Source organism: Nycticebus coucang, chromosome 4 (assembly GCF_027406575.1).
Source record: "Nycticebus coucang isolate mNycCou1 chromosome 4, mNycCou1.pri, whole genome shotgun sequence".
Classification (NCBI taxonomy): domain Eukaryota; kingdom Metazoa; phylum Chordata; class Mammalia; order Primates; family Lorisidae; genus Nycticebus; species Nycticebus coucang.
The window spans coordinates 28020171-28032738 of record NC_069783.1 but is presented as its reverse complement, the minus strand read 5'-3'; the positions used below and the strand labels follow the sequence as shown (position 1 = coordinate 28032738).

General features: G+C 35.8%; 1 protein-coding gene and 1 pseudogene across 1 annotated transcript in view; one reads left to right on the top strand and one right to left on the bottom strand.

The window, feature by feature from the left end:
* Positions 1 to 12568, top strand: part of LOC128584280 (ALK tyrosine kinase receptor-like) — a 635794-nt gene that overhangs the window by 81972 nt on the left and 541254 nt on the right. The window lies entirely within an intron of this gene.
* LOC128584642 (small ubiquitin-related modifier 2-like) lies at positions 8391 to 8724 on the bottom strand (annotated as a pseudogene).

The following is a 12568-nucleotide window of genomic DNA, read 5'->3' as shown; positions in this document are numbered from 1 at the left end:
AAGAAATAGCAGAAGCAATTAACAAACAGAAGAATTTACCATGCTCATGGCTATGAAGAATCAACATTGTCAAAATGTCTATACTTCCCAGAGCAATCTGCAGATTCAGTGCAATCCCCATTAAAATACCATCATCATATTTTCATGATTTGGAAAAAAAATGATTCTTCATTTTGTATGGAACCAGAAAAAAACCATATAGCCAAGGCAATTCTTAGTAATAAAAACAAAGTCAAGGGTATCACCCTACCAGATTTTTGGCTATACTACAAGGCCATAGTGATGAAAACAGTATGGTATTGGCACTAAAATGGAGACTTTGACATTCGGAACCAAATAGAAAACCATGAGATAAAACAAACATCTTACAGCCAAATAAGAACATGCACTGGGGAAAAGAATCCCTACTCAATAAATGGTGTTGGGAGAACTGGAGAACCACATGTAAAAGACTGAAACTGAACCTGTACCTCTTGCCACTTACAAAAATTGATTCAGGATGGATAAAAGATTTAAATCTAAGGCATGAAACAATAAAAATCCTCAAACAGAGTGTGGGGAAAACACTTGAAGATATTGGCCTGTGGAAAGATTTTATGAAGAAGACTTCCATGGCAATTGCAATAACAACAAAAATGAACAAATGGGACTTAATTAAACTGAAAAGCTTCTGTACAGCTAAGGAAACAACAACCAAACAGGCAACCTCCAGAATGGGAAAAAATATTTGCATATTATGAATCAGTTAAATCTTGATAACTAGGAGGTATAGAGAACTCAAATTAATTAACAACAACAATAACAAAAGATCCAACAATGCCATATATCACTGGGGAAGAGATATGAATAGATCCTTCTCTAAGGAAGACAGATGAATGGCTAATGAACATATGAAAAAGTGCTCATTGTCTCTAATCAGAGAAATGCAAATCAAAACCACCCTGAGATATCACCTCACCCTGATGTTATCACCTACAGCCTGATGTTTTGATACATGTGTATATTGTGGAATGGATAAGTCAAACTATTAACATATCTACTATTTCCTGCATACTTATCTTTTCTGTGGTGAGAACATTTGAAATTTTAGAGTATACAGAATATTATTAACTATAGTTATAATGCTGAACATTGATCTTTTGAAATCATCCTCTTGTCTAACTGAAATTTTCTATCTTTTGACCAGCATCACCTTAATACTCCTCTGTCTCTCCCCAGACCCTGATTACCATCATACTACTCCCTGCTTGTCCGAATTCAGCTTTTACAAATTCCAAATACAACTGAGATCAAGCAGTATTTGTCTTTCTGTGCTTGGCTTATGGTACTTAGTGTAATACCCCCAGGTTTATCCATATTGTTTCAGATAACAAGATTTCTTTCTCTTTTAAGGATAAATGTTATTCCATTGTATGTGTATATATCATGTTTTCTTTATCCATTCATTCATTCATTGAAGGATACTTAGGTTGACTCTGTATCTTGGCTATTGTAATTAATGCTGCAATGATGCACTGACTATGGGAGTCCATAGTGATTTCATTTCCCTTGGATATATTCCCAGAAATGGGATTGCTGGGTCATATGGTAGATCAATTTTTAATTTTTTCAAGACTCTCCAGACTGGATTCCATAATGATTGCACTAATTTATTTTCTTACCAATAGCGTACAGGGTTCCTTTTTCTCCATAACTTAATCAACACTTGTTATCTCATGTCTTTTTGAAAATAGCCACCCTAATAGATATGAGGTGATATTTCAATGTGTTTTTAACTTGTATTTCTGTGATGATTAGTGAATTTGAGCATATTTTTCATATGACTGTTGGGCATTTGTATGTCTTTATTTTTCTTCTTATTTTTTTAAGTCTTTTGTACATAGATCATAAATGCATTTATGCCATTTTCAATGTGTTGATTATTTGTACAAATTGGAGTGCTTGCATCATACTAATCAATATATCTTTCACCTCATTTACCCAATTATAGCATTAGGACATTTGTGTTCTACACATGATAGATCCATCTTGTACTTGCAATGTGCTCCATAGGTGTGGTCCCCCTACTATCTCCTACTAATCCTCCCACCCCCTCTGCTCCCCTCTCCCTCCCATTCCCTCCTTCTTCCTAGGCTAAAGTTGTGTTTCATTTTTCATATGCAAGTGTGAGTGATTTAAATTGGTTTCACAGTAATACTGAGTACATTGGATACTTTTTTTTCCCATTCTTGAGATACTTTACTAAGAAAAGTATTTTTTTAATTTTATTTTATTATTAAGTCATAGCTGTGTACATTAATGCGATCATGGGGCACCATACACTGGTTTTATAGACCATTTTGCATATTTTCATCACATTGGTTAACATAGCCTTCCTGGCGTTTTCTTAGTTTTTATGTTAAGACATTTATATTCTACATTTACCAAGTTTCACATGTACCCTTGTAAGATACACCATAGGTGTAGTCCCATCAATCACCATCCCTCCACCCAACCTCCTCTATCCCTCCCCTCCCTCTCCCCTTTCCTCATATTCTTAGGTTATAATTGGGTTATAGCTTTCATATGAAAACCATAAATTAGTTTCATAGTAGGGCTGAGTACATTGGATACTTTTTCTTCCATTCTTGAGATACTTTATGAAGAAGAATATGTTCCAGCTCCATCCATGTAAACATGAAAGAGGTAAAGTCTCCATCTTTCTTTAAGGCTGCATAATGTTCCATGGTGTACATATACCACAATTTATTAATCCATTCGTGAATCGATGGGCACTTGGGCTTTTTCCACGACTTAGCAATTATGAATTGGGCTGCAATAAACATTCTGGTACAAATATCTTTGTTATAATGTGATATTTGGTCTTCTTGGTATATACCTAGTAGAGGAATTATAGGATTGAATGGCAGGTCTATTTTTAGATCTCTAAGTGTCCTCAAAACATCTTTCCAAAAGGAATGTATTAATTTGCATTCCCACCAGCAATGTAGAAGTGTTCCCTTTTCTCCACATCCACCGCAACATTTCAGGTCTTGAGATTTTATGATATGGGCTAATCTTACTGGAGTTAGATGATATCTCAAAGTAGTTTTGCTTTGCATTTCTCTGATGATTAAGGATGATGAGCATTTTTCATGGAATATTTTCCCTTGTATGTCTTCTTTTGAGAAATGTCTCTTCAGATCCTTTTCCTATTTTAAAATTTTATTTTTATTTTTTTGCTGTTGTTTGAGTTCTTTATATATCTTTGATATTAATATTAACCCTTTGTCATATGTATGGTTTGCAAGAATTTTTTTATTATCCTTGTGATATCTCTTCACTGTTTTGATTGTTTCCTTTGCTGTGCAGAAGCATTTTTTTTTTCTTTTTTTTTTTTTTTTTATTGTTGGGGATTCATTGAGGGTACAATAAGCCAGGTTACACTGATTGCAATTGTTAGGTAAAGTCCCTCTTGCAATCATGTCTTGCCCCCATAAAGTGTGACACACACCAAGGCCCCACCCACCTCCCTCCTTCCCTCTTTCTGTTTCCCCCCCCATAACCATAATTGTCATTAATTGTCCTCATATCAAAATTGAGTACATAGGATTCATGCTTCTCCATTCTTGTGATGCTTTACTAAGAATAATATCTTCCACGTCCATCCAGGTTAATACGAAGGATGTAAAGTCTCCATTTTTTTTAATGGCTGAATAGTATTCCATGGTATACATATACCACAGCTTGTTAATCCATTCCTCGGTTGGTGGGCATTTAGGCTGTTTCCACATTTTGGCGATTGTAAATTGAGCTGCAATAAACAGTCTAGTACAAGTGTCCTTATGATAAAAGGATTTCTTTCCTTCTGGGTAAATGCCCAGTAATGGGATTGCAGGATCAAATGGGAGGTCTAGCTTGAGTGCTTTGAGGATTCTCCATACTTCCTTCCAGAAAGGTTGTACTAGTTTGCAGTGCCACCAGCAGTGTAAAAGTGTTCCCTTCTCTCCACATCCACGCCAGCATCTGCAGTTTTGAGATTTTGTGATGTGGGCCATTCTCACTGGGGTTAGATGATATCTCAGGGTTGTTTTGATTTGCATTTCTCTAATATATAGAGATGATGAACATTTTTTCATGTGTTTGTTAGCCATTCGTCTGTCGTCTTTAGAGAAAGTTCTATTCATGTCTCTTGCCCATTGATATAAGGGATTGTTGGCTTTTTTCATGTGGATTAATTTGAGTTCTCTATAGATCCTGGTTATCAAGCTTTTGTCTGATTGAAAATATGCAAATATCCTTTCCCATTGTGTAGGTTGTCTCTTTGCTTTGGTTATTGTCTCCTTAGCTGTACAGAAGCTTTTTAGTTTAATGAAGTCCCATTTGTTTATTTTTGTTGTTGTTGCAATTGCCATGGCAGTCTTCTTCATGAAGTCTTTCCCCAGGCCAATATCTTCCAGTGTTTTTCCTATGCTTTCTTGGAGGGTTTTTATTGTTTCATGCCTTAAGTTTAAGTCCTTTATCCATCTTGAATCAATTTTTGTGAGTGGGGAAAGGTGTGGGTCCAGTTTCAGTCTTTTACATGTAGACATCCAGTTCTCCCAACACCATTTATTGAATAGGGAGTCTTTCCCCCAAGGTATGTTCTTGTTTGGTTTATCAAAGATTAGGTGGTTGTAAGATGTTAGTTTCATTTCTTGGTTTTCCATTCGATTCCAAGTGTCTATGTCTCTGTTTTTGTGCCAGTACCATGCTGTCTTGAGCACTATGGCTTTGTAGTACAGACTAAAATCTGGTATGCTGATGCCCCCAGCTTTATTTTTATTACAGAGAACTGCCTTAGCTATACGGGGTTTTTTCCAGTTCCATACAAAACGCAGAATCATTTTTTCCAAATCTTGAAAGTATGATGTTGGTATTTTGATAGGAATGGCATTGAATAGGTAGATTGCTTTGGGAAGTATGGACATTTTAACAATGTTGATTTTTCCCATCCATGAGCATGGTAAGTTCTTCCATTTGTTAATATCCTCTGCTATTTCCTTTCTGAGGATTTCATAGTTTTGTTTATACAGGTCCTTCACCTCCTTCGTTAGGTATATTCCTAGGTATTTGATTTTCTTTGAGACTATGGTGAAGGGAGTTGTGTCCTTAATTAGCTTCTCATCTTGACTGTTATTGGTGTATAGAAAGGCTACTGACTTGTGGACATTGATTTTATATCCTGAAACATTACTGTATTTTTTGATGACTTCTAGGAGTCTTGTGGTTGAGTCTTTGGGGTTCTCTAAGTATAAGATCATGTCGTCAGCAAAGAGGGAGAGTTTGACCTCCTCTGCTCCCATTTGGATTCCCTTGATTTCCTTGTCTTGCCTAATTGTATTGGCTAGAACTTCCAGCACTATGTTGAATAGTAAAGGTGACAGAGGACAACCTTGTCTGGTTCCAGTTCTAAGAGGAAAAGCTTTCAGTTTTACTCAATTCAGTAAAATATTAGCTGTGGGTTTGTCATAGATAGCTTCAATCAGTTTTAGAAATGTGCCACCTATGCCTATACTCTTCAGTGTTCTAATTCGAAAAGGATGCTGGATTTTATCAAATGCTTTTTCTGCATCTATTGAGAGGATCATGTGATCTTTATTTTTGCCTCTGTTAATTGTGCAGAAGCATTTTAATTTGATGCCATTGTATTGTGTCTTTTTGTTTGTTTTCCCCGTGCTTTTGGGATCATATTCAAGACATTCTTGCCCAGATGAATGTCAAAAAGCTTTTCTCCTAAGATTTTGTCTGTAGTTTTATAGCTTCAGGTCTTGCTTTTAAGTCTTTAATTCATTTTTAGTTGATTTTTGTACCTCAGCGCGAGATAAAGTTCTAATTTTATTCTTCTGCATGTGGACACCCAATTTTCCCAATGCCATTTATTAAAAAGGTTGTCCTTTTTCCCCATTGCATGTACTTGTCTAACTGAAATTTTATATGTTGACTGGAAGTGCATGGATTTATTTCTGTACTCTTTCTGTTCCATTAGTCTATATGTCTGTGTTTGGGCCAGTATCATGCTATTTTGGTTACTATAGCTTTATAGTATGAGATCAGGTAGTGTGATCCTCCAGCTTTGTTCTTTTTGCTCAAAATTGCTTTGGTCACTTTGGATCATTTGTAGTTCTACATGAATTTTAGAACTGCTTTTCTTATTTCTGTGAAAAAATGTCTTTGGAATTTTTTTTTTTTTTTTTTAAAGGTGAGCAATTTTTTTTTTTTTTTATTGTTGGGGATTCATTGAGGGTACAATAAGCCAGGTTACACTGATTGTAATTGTTAGGTAAAGTCCCTCTTGCAATCATGTCTTGCCCCCATAAAGTGTGACACACACCAAGGCCCCACCCCCCTCCCTCCATCCCTGTATTTTGATAGGAATTACATCGAATCTGCAGATTGTTTTTAGTAGCATAGACATTTTAATAATACTCGTTTTTCCAATCTATGAATGCAGGATATTTTTCCATTTGTGTTAGCTTCAATTTTTCATCAATATTTTATAGTTTTCTATGTAAAATTCTTTCACTTATTTGTTAAATTTATTACTAAGTATTTTGATTTTTATATTATTACAAGTGGGATTAAAACATATTTTTCAGATAGTTCATTAATGTATCAAAACACTACTGATTTTTGTATTCTGCAACTTTATTGATTTTTTTATTTCTAAGAATTTATTGGGAGTTTTAGCGTTTTCTATATGTATGATCATGCCATCTGCCACCAGTGTCAACTTACCTTCTTTTTTTTTTATTTGAATGCCTTCTCTCTCCCTCTCCCCCATCTACCTCTATCTCTGTCTCTACCTTTATCTCTATGTCTACTCTCTCATTTTTCTTTAATTGCTCTAGGATGTACAGTACTATGTTGAATAGAAGTGATGATAGTGGTTATCCTTGCCTTGTTCCTAATCTTAAAAGAAAGACTTTCAGCTTTTCACAAGTATAATATTAGTTGTGGGCTTGTTATATATGGCTTTTATTGTGTTGTGGGACATTACCTTTATACCTAATTTATTAAGAGATTTTATAATTAAAGAATGTTGCATCTTTTCAAGTATTTTTCTGCATCTATTGGTATGATCATATGGTTTTTGTCCTTCATTCTGTCAATGTGACGTATTGCACTTATTGATTTGTTTATATTGAACCATTCTTGCATCCAAGGGGTAAATCCCACTTGATCATGATAAGTAATACTTTTAATGTGCTGCTGAATTTAGTTTTCCTATATTTTGTTGAAGATTGTTCTTCATCAAGAACAATCTTCATCAAGAACATTGGCCTGTAATTTTTTTTTTCTCATAGTGTCTTTGTCTTGCTTTTTTATCAGCATAATTCTGTCTTCATAGTGTGAGTATGGAAGTCTTTCTTCCTCTTCAATTTTTTGGAAGAATTTGAGAAGGACTGATATTAGTTCTTCTTTAAATGTTTGGTCAAATTCAACCATGAGTTGGTCGTGAGCTTTTCTTTGATGGCAGATTTTTGATTATTGATTCATTATCTTTACTCATTATTAGTCTGTTGAGATTTTCTATTTTTTTTTTAATAATTCAGTCTTGGTAGGTTGTTTATTTCTAAGAATTTACCCGTCTCTTCTAGGTTATCCAATTTGTCGGTGTATAGTTGTTCATAGTACCATCTTATGATCCTTAGTATTTCTATGGTATCAATTGTAATGTCTCCTCTTTCATTTCTGATTTTATTTATTTAAGACTTCTCTCTTTTTTCTTAGTCTACCTAATGATTTTTTCATTTTGTTCATTCTTAAGACAACAATTCTTAGTTTCATTGATCTTGACTATGTTTTTCTAGTCTTTTTTTTTTAAACAAGAAGTTTATTTAAACAACAAGATGCTTGACTTAAAAGGAAAACTATCTAGAATTCTTTTTTTTTCCTTAGAGTAATTTATCCCTACTTAAAGACAGATTGCCCTACATGTAACAGCTATGTACAAAAAAGTTATAAAATTGTCATTGGTTTTACAATGATAAATGAAAACATTAAAATTCTCCAATTGAACAAGGTATGCAAGGTTTTTCATGTTGTTGTTATTTTGTTAAAACAGTGAGAGCAAAATAACTTACTGGAATATAAAGATAAGAGCAGATGAGCGTGTCACTAGTGCAGAAAAGTGGGTATTTTCACAGAACCAATATTTTTCTCCAACCCATTTCCACCTGATGTCAATCAAAACATATCATTGGCCATTTAGTTTAAAAAAAATGCAATATGCTTGTGCACATATACCAGTTACTTTATGTACCATAAAGGAATAGGGAAGGGGAAAATGAAAAGAATAGAGAAAACTACACTGTAGTAGTCAGGATGTGGTGGAACCATATTGCAGTTTTCTAATTGGGAATGTCATCTTGGTCTATAATAACAGAGTTCTGGAGTAAAGTAGCAGGTTCCCTTTTTAGTAGACACCTCCTGTCTGCTGTTGGAACACATCAATTGTATCTTCATCCTCCATTTCCAACTGTGCAGGCCTGTCTGTTTCATTGATTGGCCTCCCATCAAGTCAGAATCTGACCTGCCTCATTGACAAACCCTGTCGTTCACTATAGGCTTTCATTAGTTTACTTAGTGGTATATGCCTCTTAATCTTAAACTGCATCACAGAACCATCCTGTCCCGCCACTTTTAAATTTATGTGATCTTTGTTCTCAGTCTGACTTCTTCCTTAGGCTTTTCATCTGCCATGGTGAGCACCCAAGTTTCCTCAGCTGCTGCTTCACAAAAGAGGTACCAGGTCCACACTGAACAAGCATGTTTCTAGTCTTGATTTCATTCATTTTTGCTCTGATATTTGCTATTTCCTTCCTTCCACTCATTTTGAGCTTAGTTTATTCTTTTTTTATTTCCTTGATGTCTAATATTAGGTTTCTTATTTGAGATCTTCTTTTTTAAAGTACATGTTTATTGCAATAAACTTCCCTTTTAGAAATACTTTTTCTGTATCTCAGAAGTTTTGATAAGCTGTGTTTAAATTTTTTTTGTCTCAATATAATACTTTTTGATGTCTTTTGACTTAGTCATTCAAAAGTATGTTGTCTGGGGCGGCACCTGTGGCTCAAGGAGTAGGGTGCCGGTCCCATGTGCCAGAGGTGGCGGGTTCAAACCTAGCCCTGGCCAAAATAAAAAAAAAAAAAAAAAAAAAAAGTACGTTGTCTAATTTCTACATATTAGTAAATTTTCTGAAATTCCTCCTATTATTGACTTCTAGTTTCATACCATTGTAGTCAGGAAAGATACTTAATATGATTTAAATCTTTAAAAAAAAATTTAAGGCTTTCTGGCACAATATACTTTCTATCCTGGAGGATGTGCCACTGGGTTTGAGAAGAACATATATTATGCTGTTATTGGATAGAATGTTTTGTCTCTGTTAGGTCTGTGTTGTCTAACGTATAGTTCAAGTCCAGGGTTTTATTATTGATTTTCTACCTGGAAGATCCAAGAAATCTTGATAATTATTGATGTTATATTATCCTTGTTTTCCTGATTTCTTTTCTGTTTTATTCTCCCCTACTTTAACTGTTCCTCAGGTAGCTATAGAACTTGTAGATGTTGCCCAGCCTCATGGTTAAGCAAGGGAGTTTGTAACAAAAGCTAGCATAGACAGGTGCCATGTGGTGATACTTGGAGATGCCACTAAAATTGTCCTTTCTTAAACAAACTAATAGCCCTAAACCTGTGAACCTACCAGAAGTTCCATCATTAAGACTTTCTTGATGAGTCACAGTGACTCATGCCTGTAATGACTCAATCCCAGCACTTTGGGTTGCTGAGGCATGAGGATCTCTTGAGGCTAGGAATTTGAGATCAGCCTCAACAACATAGTGAGATCCCATCTCTCCAAAGGAAAAAAAAAAAAAAAACAGAAAAATTATCTGGGCATGGAGGTATATACCTGTAGTCTTACCTACTTGGGAAGCTGAGGCAGGAGGATTGCTTGAGTTTGAGGTTGCTGTGAGCTATGATGATGTCACTGCACTCTAGTTGGGGTGACAGAGCAAGACCTGGACTTAAAAAAAAAAAAGAGTTTCTTCCTTTGGGATATGCTTTAGCTCATAGATTACAAAGCACTATTTGAAGAGCCTAGGCTCTGTATCTTTTTTCTCCTTAGCTATTTTGAGCAATATACTCCGTATCACTTAATTTTTTTCTCTCTCACAGGTCATTGACATTCTGATTCTTGTTTCAACCTTCCTCCCCTTCTTTTGGCTCATATCTATATTCTTGACTAACTTCTCTTATTTTTCCCATTCTTTGAGAACTCCAAAGCTCTCTTTAGAGAGCTCTCTTTCCTTCAGAAATCTACTATGACTTCAACTAGGAGCATGATTATCAATCCATATGTCAAACGCTCACCTCTTCCAAGCTTCATACAACATCTCTTGACTTTCCTGTGGTCGTTTCCTCCTATAAGAAGTCCCAGTAACTCAATATCAGCATGACCATATCATCTCCTCCCTCTGCATGTTTTGTTCACTCAGGTTGGGGTACATGAGTGACATCTCTTCTCCTTCTCCTCCCGTTACAATTACTCTTGAGTCTCTTCTATTTATTTTTTCACAAGTGAGCATCTTTCTCTCTCATTACCATAACTCGGGTTCTCTCTTTTCACTTGTGTTTTTGCTGTGGCCTCCTCACCAGCCTTCTTGCCTGCCCCAGATCACTTGATTTTTTTTTAACCATCTGTGGAATATTTAAATACATATGGTCGAAGTCAAAGTGATTTTTAAAATTCTTGTGCATGATTTGTTTTCAACAATTTCAGCCTTTTATGGTCTCCTTTACATGCATCACTGTGCATGGGTCTGGCTCCTGAGTAAAAGCAGAGGACAGCTTTATCCCTAAGGCCTTTCTTTCAGGCCTGTTCAATTTCCCATTCCATACCTGACCACTTTCCTAACAGTCAGCGCCTAAACAGTGCCTTTCAGACACTGTATCTTTTTGATACTCCCATAATCTACAGGGGGTCCTATTCCTAAGACATGCCCCCTCCAGGGGGAGAAATCCAATTCCTAGCCTCAGACCTTCTATTGTATCCTGTCCCATCCACCCACACAAGTTGTTAAATAAGACGAAGTGGATGTTTCCTGAGACTGCCAGAAAGTTCAAGTACATCAGACCTGTTTTTCATGTAGTTCACTGTTAAAGCACAAAAGACAGCTTACAAGAGGGGGTAGTTCAACTTTTGTATCTCAATTATCACCTCAAGGGCTGTTCCTCATCCATAATTGTGTGATGTTATTTAAATAATATTCGAGTGCCTATGATTCCATTATATAACATTATTAAAATGACAAAATTATAGAGTTAGAGAAGATTTGTGGTTATTGGGTAATAGGGACGGGGGTGGAAAGGATGTGGGTGTGGTTACAAAAGGGTGATATAAGGGGTCCTTGTGGTGATGGAAATGTTCTGAATCTTGACTGTGGTGATGGATAGAGAAACTGACTCATGGGATGAAATGGCATAAAACTGAGTGTACATACTACACACACACCACACACACATGTATGTACATGCATGTACAAGGAAAACTAGGGAAATTCGAGTAAGGTTGTTGGATTGTATCAATGTCAATATCCTGGTTATGCTATTGTGCTGTAGGTATAAAGATGTCCTCATGGAGGGGAAACTGTATGAAAGGGACACCACAGGACTTCTCCATACTATTTCTTACAACTGCATGTGAATCCACACTTACCTCAAGATAAAAAGTTTAATAAAAAGAAGTTAGCCCTTCTAGTTCTACTTGGAGTTCTATATGTTAAACTGAACCATTTATTCTTTCAGCTAGTTCTGCCTCTTGAGAGTAATAGATTTCATGAGATTTTTGTTCACTTAATGAGAGTGTGTTTCCACTTATATTCTAGAATCAGCTTCTCCAGCTTCTTCCTTACTCTTACATGCATGATTTTGCAGACATCAGTCATACCACTCTCGGTGCTCTTGCCTGTGGGCTGTAGAATCCCAATAATTGTAGTCCAGCCTCAGTGCTCTTGGATGTTTAAACTATTTTGCCTGGGTCCCTCACCTGTGCATTTTTGCTTTCTAAAGCCCATGGGGTCCAAACCATACTCAGCCTCAGCCAAGGTTGACTGCACTATTATTTGGCACAGTCAGAATAGGGTCATCTATTTAGTTTTTGTTTTCCCTTTTTTTCTTCTCCTTATTCTTCTTTTGCTTTTCGGTATTTTTAACCATAGAAAACATTAGATGAATGTCTTTGGAATCTAATCTGGGAAAGACTTTCAGTGAATTACCTGGGTCTTTATTGAGAATTCAGATCTCTGAGTCCTGTAAGTTGCAGGAAAACTCCTCTATGGCCTTTCTTGATCCTTTCACATCATCTCCAGGGAACTTTAGGTTTCCTCCTATCAATTTGCTAATGTGTTATTCAAAAACCTTAATCTCATCTGTAAAATCTGAAAGTATACTGCACACTTTATAAATAACTCCATGTTATTTATAAACAAAGTAAGGGAACCCAAGTCCAGTTCTAATTCCATAGACATGTACATTCACCCCTTCT